Raw genomic sequence first — 8,357 nt, 5'->3', positions numbered from 1 at the left:
CAGGCTAAAATCCTTTAAACACTGAACTGATGGAAATGGAAAACAATAGAAAGTCTACATGTCAGCCTGAAGTTATATAAACACTTGATACATGAAAAGATGACCTTTCAAATCAGTGGAAAAAGCAAGGGCCTTTTTCAATTAACAGTTTGGGCAAATCGCCAACCCGCTGAAATTAAATAAAATTAGATTCCTGCTCCGTGTTCTAGATGGATTAAAGATTCAAACGTAAAATGAAACCATGAAAACACTAGAAGCATATTCCAGTGAATATTTATGTAATCTTGGGGGTGAGGGAGAACTTAACATGAAACCAAAGATTAAAACAATAAGGAAAAGGTAATGGGTTTGACCAGAAAACATTTCAAAACTTCATTGTGTCAATAACTACAAACAGATCGTCTCTTTAGAAATGGACTAGAGCAGCTTTGGCTGCAACCCTTTCCAAGCTCTCATCAACACAGGAAAAAAACAAAACTCGCCACATTCATCCAGGCAGCAAATTTTCATCTATCGCTGTGAAAAAAGAGAAATAAAAACAGGAAAGCCCCTGCCGGAAGGGAGCTGACATCTACGATGAGAGCCAAACAAGTGAGGTGAACAAATGAAAAGACTGCCCACTGAAAACTCAGACGGAAACCCAAAAGGGCGACGGCGACTCCGGAGAGGCTGCCAGTGAAAAGGCAGGGCGACGGCTGCCATCTTCCTGTGGTCCTGCAGGTGGTCGTTTCAGAGGCACCTCCCTTCCGAACCCTTTTAACCCTCTTCAGTATGTTTTTGTCTCCTTATGCTACTTACTTTGCTTACTTTGCTACTTCCTTGAAAGGCTGAATGTTCACAGCGGGTCACACACACAATTGTAGATGAACGTGTGATTTCGGATTAGGAGGAAGTGTTCCTGATTGTAGGTGGTCCTTGGATGAGTGTTTTAAATTTTAATCGTTTCCCATTGATTTTAAGGTCTATGAGGAAAGCACTCGTATTCCGTGTGTGGGAGACCTACGGCATTTCCTTTTAAATAAGTATGTTTAAGTAGGGAGTTGATTTGAAAACCAAGGTTAAGTGCACGATAACACACGTGGTTCAAGCACATGGCCAAAGTCACGACCTTGGCGAGGGAAGCGACGGCTCTCTGGGACATGCTGCTGTGGGCAAGGGGCCGCCAGAGGGCTTGCTCCACCGTTTCAGGACCTCCAGCCAGAAGCACTGAGGGGTGAGGGGACCCCGTGAGGAGGTGAGCAGGACGGTGGGGCTTGAGCTGGGGCGGGAGAGAAGGGTCCTTGTGGAGGGACTGAAAGCACCCGGGGGTGAGTTAGAATGAGGGCGTCTCGGCTGCGGGGAGACCCTTGGAGGACGTCCCTTAGAAGGACCCTTGGCCCCTGGGGCTTTGAACACAGGCTCTGATGCCGGGCTCCTGGGCTTAAGGTGCCGAATGGCTCTGTGCCTCTGTTGGCCCAGGGCACAGGCCCGGCCGCCCGGCCATGCGGGGTCACATCCACATGGAGGTGGGGGGTGGGGAACCCGCAGCCCGAGGCCCCAGATGGAGGTTCCCCCCTCCCCGGAGCTGGCGCTGCGTGGAGTCAGCTCCTGCCCTGAGGGCGCAGGCACGTGGCTCCCTGGTCCCATGTCAGCTCTTCCCATCGGTCTCCTCCCACTCAGGGTCCCGGAGCTCACCTCCAGGACTCCCAGGGTCCCTGCCCCAGGGTCTGAGGCTCTCCGGCCCTGGGAAGATGGGACCAATACCCGCTCCTTTCCCCACCTGCCCGGGCGGGGAGCGCGAGCCACCCCCAAAGGCCCGCTGAGATGCTGTCCGGCTGGACCCTGCTTCCCTGGGTGTGAAACCAGACGGGGTGCCTCGGCGCAACCTTAACGCTGCAAGTGACGCGTGTGTGGCGAGTGGGGAGCAGGAAAGGGTCAGGGTGAGTCTAAGGCAAGGGAGCCGCTCACAGATCTGGTGTTTTCAGACAGAGCCACAGCCCTGTCACCCAGTCTTTCGTTTTTCTCTCCCTCCCTCCTTTTCTGTTTTTAAAGAAATTCAGTTCAGCACTAGAGGTGACAGCAACACTTCAGTAACTCATGGCACAATCTCCCCTGTGCAGACATCACAGAGGCAATGCTTGTGAAACACAGAGAAGTTTCGACAGTGCTGGAATTGGAACTATTGCTCAAGGTCCATCAGAAGCTCCCGCGCCATGTGTGCTGGCTGCGTGTGCCACAGCTGCTTCGCGCCCACCTCCAGCCTGCGCTCTGGGCGATGGGTGTCCGGCTGGCAAGGGAATCCCAGCAGGCTGCTCCGAGCTGTAGGAATACACTCCTTCATGGAAGGACAGTCAGACCACAGGATCAGGAGACCCACCCCCCGGGACAGCAGGGGCTCCTGGAAGCAAGGAAGTGCCAAGAAATGGCTGCGGGGTAGGGCAGCCCATTCACTGTTCACCCCTGAGCATCAGCCTGGGGGGCTTTGTGTTTCAGTAAATGAGGTAAGTGGGGCCTCTGCAAAGATCAGGGAAGACAGAGGACCAAAGAAATTAAGAAAGTTGGCAAAGAACTATACTCACAGAGGAAGAGCTCTCTGATGAAATGACTGAGTACAAAAACAAAATGTAAATTTCAGACAGCATTTGCAAAGCTATCTCAATAAGATTCTAGAAAACCTGGGAATCTGTGGAACAAGATATTAATGGTAATAAGACAACAAGCTGAGATTACATGGGAGATGCTGAGGGGCAGGCAGGAGTGACACAGGACGTGGGTGGGCTTCTAACTCTTCATGTGGAAACAGTTCCAAGCCTGCAGAAGAACGTGTGGGAGTGAGGACAGTACAGAGACACTCACTCTCTTCACCAAGAGCGACCTGTTGTTAACATTGGGCTCCACTTTCATCACCATCTCCTGTCTCCCTCTGAACTACAAGAGTAGTACAGTCCGTGAAATGTGACAGATTTAATCCTGTGCTTCTCCTGGTAGAATAAAGCCTCCTGCCCAGAGCACGAGGACCAGGGCGCAGAGGATGAAAGCGGAGAGACCAGGGATCCCAGGGGCCAGATGATTTTGAGCTTGGATGATGCCTAGTTTCGGAAGCTGGGACGGTGCGTACACTCTGTGCCTGTAACGCTCTCCAGGGATGGAGGCTAGCCCCCCACAATCAAACACATCAACATCCCTTACGGCCCTCGAGAACATTCAGACCACAGGGTAAGTTCAGACCACAGTGGCTCCAGCCATTCCCATCAGGTCTGGCCACCACATGAGTCCAGGCCAGTTCAGGGTTTTCTGGCAAATGGTTATGGGCAGAATGTCCATTTTCAGAGCCTCGTGGACACTGGAGGTGCGGTTGAGGCACTGTGGTGGGTCCCCGTCCCCCGGCGGAGCAGACGTTCCAGAAGACCCAGGTCAATCGATACAGGATGCAGTAAACAGGACTCTCACGCGGGGATAAACACCTCAAGAAAGCGGGCCGGGAGGGTGAGACACAGAGTGGGCTCCTCCGGCCCCGGCAACGGGGAGGTCCCGCTGAAGTGGGACCCCAGGGCGTCACACAAACAGCACGGGGGGGGGGGGGTAGACTCATCAGGAACCCGTGGACCCCGGCGAGGCAGAGGATTCCAAGAGGGGCATGGCCTACTCAGAGATGGTTTAAAAGGTTCAATATCTGCTGGGTGGCAGAGGCCGATGTGGGGAGAGAAGCAGAAAGTGAGGGACAGAGGATAGATTTCGGAGGCTGAGCCGCCAGGGAAGAGCGAAGGAAGCAGAAAACTCAAACGGCTTCTCAGTTTGGGGCCGTTTTTTTTTTTCTTTTTTACTTTTTTTTTTGGCGGTACGCGGGCCTCTCACCGCTGTGGCCTCTCCCATTGAGGAGCACAGGCTCCGGACGCGCAGGCTCAGCGGCCATGGCTCACAGGCCCAGCCGCTCCGCGGCATGTGGGATCTTCCCGGACCGGGGAACGAACCCGTGTCCCCTGCATCGGCAGGCGGACTCCCAACCACCGCGCCACCAGGGAAGCACCAGACATACACTTTAGATGTCAGGTCATTGTTGTAAAAAATCAAACAGTAAAAGAAGGTAACAGTAGCTCAGGCTGTCACGTAGCTCAATCAACCCTTAGAACAACTTTGGGCAGACACCGCCATCACTCCCCTTACAGACCGTGGCTTCCACAGCCCCGAGTAACATATCTCAGGAGTGGCAGCTGGGAACCAAATCCAGCCCTTGGTACTCAGGCCTGTGCCCCCAGCCCGCTGCCTGTGTGCTGTTCTCAAAAAAAAAAAAAAAAAAAAAACTCATCCGGGAGTTGTTGGGTGAAAAGTTGTCCACGTCTGTGCCTCTAGCGCCCGTGGCCAGACCAACCGCGTCCCTCCCTGTCGCCACTCCTTCCGCCCAGAAAGGTGGTCAGCTTCACAGCCTCGCCTGCACCACGGGGGGCTCACACCTCTCCTGTCTGTCCCCCAATGGGGCTTTAACGATCGAGGCCTGTCCCCTGGCGGCTGACCACCAGGGAGCCCACAAGGCAGGCCTAGAGTTTCCATCGCAGGTTTGGACACGTCACCCAGAGTTACCCCTCTGCTCAAAACTGAAAGTAGTAAAGAAAACGAACATCTCAACGTTTAAAAGAAGGACAAAGAGTTGAGCAGATATTGCACCGAGGGAGATATAAGGATGGCAAATGAGTGCATGAAAGAATGCTTAGAATGAGGCAGCTTTAGGCCCGCGATTTCATTCTTCAGAGCTGTTTTGACTGTTCCAGTCCTGTTGCGTTTCCATGTGAGCATTAAAACCAGCCAGTGTCTATGAAGAAGGTTGCTGGGAATTTGAATGAGATTGCCTTGAATCTATGGATCAATCTGGGGACAAATGACATCATAATAATGATGTCTTCCAAGCAAGGAACCTCCGAGACTCTCTGTTTATTTAGGTCTCCTTTAAAAATATTTTGCAGTTTTTAGCCTCTTAGATTTATCCCTAAGTTTAATATTTTTTGTTCTACTATAAATGGTGCTGATTTTTTTCTTCCGATTTCTGGTTGTTGCTAGTATAGAGGAATTGGTTTTTGTTTATTGATTTGTATCCTGCAATCCTGCTAAACTCACTTAATAGTTCTAGGAGCCATTATGTATATTCCATTGGGTTTTCCACATAGGCAATCACGTTGCCTGCAAATAAAGATGGTTTTACTTCTTTTCCAACCTCAACGCATCTTGTTTCTTATTCTTGCTTCACTGCACTGGATAGAACCTCCAGCAGAAAGTGGGCTAAGGTGGTGGAAGTGGACCTGCTGTCTCTTTCTGGTCTGAGGAATTTAATGGTCTTCCACCATTAAATACAGCGTTAGCGGTGGCCTTTATCAGACAGGGGAAGTTCCCTTTTTTCCTAGTTTTCTAAGATTTTAAGAAAAATCTGATAGGATATTGATTTTTTCAAACAGTTTTTCTGTTTCTACTGAGATGGTCGTGTGGCTTTCCTTATTTAATCTGTTAATATAGTGACTGTTTTTTTCAAATGTTAAATGCACTTGCATTCCTGAGACAGGCTTTGTCGACTTGGCTGCCCTAAACAGCGCTCTGCAGAATGTCTCCAGTTAGGGTGGCTGAAGACAGACGCCTTCTGTGGTTTAAGCGGCCCAGTGTGTGGACGGGACGGAGAGATCATAGCACACGTTCAGCCCAGTTCCTCAGTCCACTGCAGACCCCTCTGGCGATGTCAGGACTGCAATTCCTTCATTTGACCCTCAGCCCCATAGGACGGCAGGAAGGCCCAGCAGCCAGTATACCTGCTGGGCAGGTGAGCAGACTGGGACCCGGGGAGGGACTTATCCCCGCAGGTGACAGCCAGAGAGGGCGGGAGCTGGTGGCAAGGCCTCAGTCGGTGGTCCTCACCTCCCCCTGCCTTCTGAGCGCTCCCAACACTGGACCCAGGGGAGCCGAGCCCCTCAATTCCCACTGGAGGCAGGTCCGAGAGGAGTAACCTCCATGGGAGCCCTGAAACCTGAAGCTTGTATAGGCAAGGGTCCTTGTCAACCCCCATGGACCCGACGAGGCAGCTGAGGCTCCAGGAGCAGGGACACAGCGGAGAAGCCACGTCCTGGGGGTGCGGAGCCCCTCAAAGCGCTCAGGCCTTGGCTCCCGGCCAGAGCTGCGCCCCGCACACACAGAGATCTGCAAGGCATACAGAAGGCTCAAAACACACGCGTGAACATCCCAGAACGTTTAGCAGAGAAGCACCCGGCTAGCCCGCGGCCAGGCGGCGCCGCACGCATGGTGGCCGAGTGAGGACGTAAGTGGGTCCCCAGGATTGAAGGGGGTGTGGCCCACGCCCCCCTCCGCGCGCACCTGCGCCCGCCCGGTTGCACTTCCCGGGGGTGGGGGCGGGGGCGGGTGCACGCAGCCGCGAGGAGCGTCCGCGCACCTTTACGGAGTGCCGTGCAAGAGCGGGTAGCACAGGCGCGTTCGCGGAGGTCACGCAGCCCCGCCCGCCGCCTCGGCGTCGGGGGCGGATTCTGTGTTTGCTTTCCATCCTTTTCTAGGGGCTCAGTCCCTACGCGCAGCTGAAACGAAACAACCCGCGTGCAGCTGCTGACTCGACCCCACCGGCGCCCTGAGAGGAGAGAGGCACCTTCAGCCGCCTCCGCTCCCTCCCCTCTCCTTCCCGCCTCTGCACAGCTCGCGCTTGGGACTTACATGTTTATTTTCATTCTTCCACGGTTACGTGGATTGACTTCCTACTGCCGCCGCTGCAACACATTCCCACGACCGCTCACACTTCTGAAGTCAGAAGTCCTAGAATCAAGGCGTCGGCAGGGCTGGTCCCTCCTGGAGGCTCCAGGGCAGAAAGTCTCCTGCCTTTTCCAGCTCCTGGAGGCGCCAGCGTCCCTTGGCTTGTGGCCCCTCCTCCACCTGCAAAGCCTGAGGAATAGCAGCGTCCAACCTCTCCCTCTGACCTCTGCCCCCATTGCCACGCCTCCTTCTGACCCGCTTGAAAGGACCCACGTGATTCCCCCGGGCTCACTGGATAATCCCGGGTATCTCCCTGCGTCAAGATCCTTAACTTGGTCACACCTGCGGAGGCTCCTGTGCCCCGTAAGGGAATGTACTCCCAGGTTCTGCAGACTAGCACGTGGACATCCTTGGGGCCATTATTCTGCCGACCACACTAACTGTGTAACTTTAAACAGTATATTTAACCTCTGTATCTTATCCCATCCATTTTAGCGAAAGCCCTTGCTACCACCCACGTCATTTGCTCAACAAATATTTGTTCTGGGAGCTGGGCTCACAGCACTGAACAAAACAGGCAAAACCCCTATTCCGGAGGAGTTTACGTTCTAGTGGGGAAGACAGATAATAAAGTGAGTGAGTGAGTAAATTATGTTCCCAGCACAGTTGATTTTTGGATGATGATTTGGCAAAAGTTACGTGCCTGCTCTTTGACCCAGCAAGCCCACCACTAAAGGTTGTGTATGAAGCTGTGTGCAAAGTCTGTTCTGCTTTATATCATTATTTATCGCAGCAAACACGTGGGAACAATCTAAAAGCTTATTAAGGGTAAATAATGTACCATTAAATATAATTGGTAAGTAAATGGTGGTGCCCAGAAACCAGAACTTATAGCTCAATGTGATGGTATTTATTCTAGGATCTGGGCTTGTAGCAAATCCTGTGCCCGTGGAGCACAGTCTACGAACAAGGAAACCATGTGGTCTAAATTGCTTTTTTCAAGGCAGAGGCTTCTCTGGGGGACGGGAGACCTCAAGCATCGCACACCTTCCTGTGTTTGTCTAACTGGGTCGGAGCCAGACTGGCGTGACGTGACTACCTGTACACCGAAGACACCTGCTTCTCTTCCTGTAGCCGTATTTGGCGCCTGCATTCAGATTTTAAAAGCCGCTTGCAGTTACTGACTCACAAGTACGTGCTGCCTTTTCTCTCTGGAGTCGGATGTTTCCAGTGAGGCGTCTCGGTCTGCCGGCCTCTGACGGGACCTTGTGACAAAGCTGGGCGACCCCGCTCCTCACTGTTCCCGGAGCCGCCCCATTCTGAGGCTGCTCTGGGTTTTACAGGACCAGCTCGGCTCCGAGTCGAGGCCTGTTCACAAAACCGACACAGGAACCGGCAGGAAGAGCAACCCCGGGGCCAGGCTTGGGTCTCCGCCCGCGCCTCCTGGGGTCAGAGCGCAGGAGCCAGCCGGGGGAGGACCCAGGGCGGCCGGAAGCCTCCTGGGTCTCAGCATCCAGACCTCCTTCTACCAGGGGCTCCTCTTGCAAGGCCCCCAGGGCCCCTCCCCCTGAGCTGAGTACCAGCCCAGAGTGCTTATCTGGGCGCTCCTCTGCTGGATGCCCTCCTTGGTGTCTGAGTCCCTCTCT

At 53.5% G+C, this 8,357-nt stretch overlaps 1 long non-coding RNA gene across 2 annotated transcripts; it reads right to left on the bottom strand.

Moving 5' to 3' along the window:
* Positions 1-257: 257 nt before the first annotated feature.
* Positions 258-7,520, bottom strand: LOC116762811. 2 transcript variants are annotated; one of them, XR_004352346.1, is made up of 3 exons: positions 6,676-7,520; positions 6,404-6,542; positions 258-2,298 (listed from the first exon to the last, which is right to left on the bottom strand). It is a non-coding gene; the product is annotated as an uncharacterized LOC116762811 (long non-coding RNA). The 2 variants fall into 2 exon arrangements; XR_004352345.1 differs by having other exon boundaries at positions 6,404-7,520.
* Between the last annotated feature and the right edge of the window lie 837 nt (positions 7,521-8,357).

Source organism: Phocoena sinus, chromosome 11 (genome assembly GCF_008692025.1).
Source record: "Phocoena sinus isolate mPhoSin1 chromosome 11, mPhoSin1.pri, whole genome shotgun sequence".
Lineage (NCBI taxonomy): Eukaryota > Metazoa > Chordata > Mammalia > Artiodactyla > Phocoenidae > Phocoena > Phocoena sinus.
The sequence above is the reverse complement of the archived record's forward strand: the minus strand, read 5'-3'. Positions and strand labels throughout refer to the sequence as shown.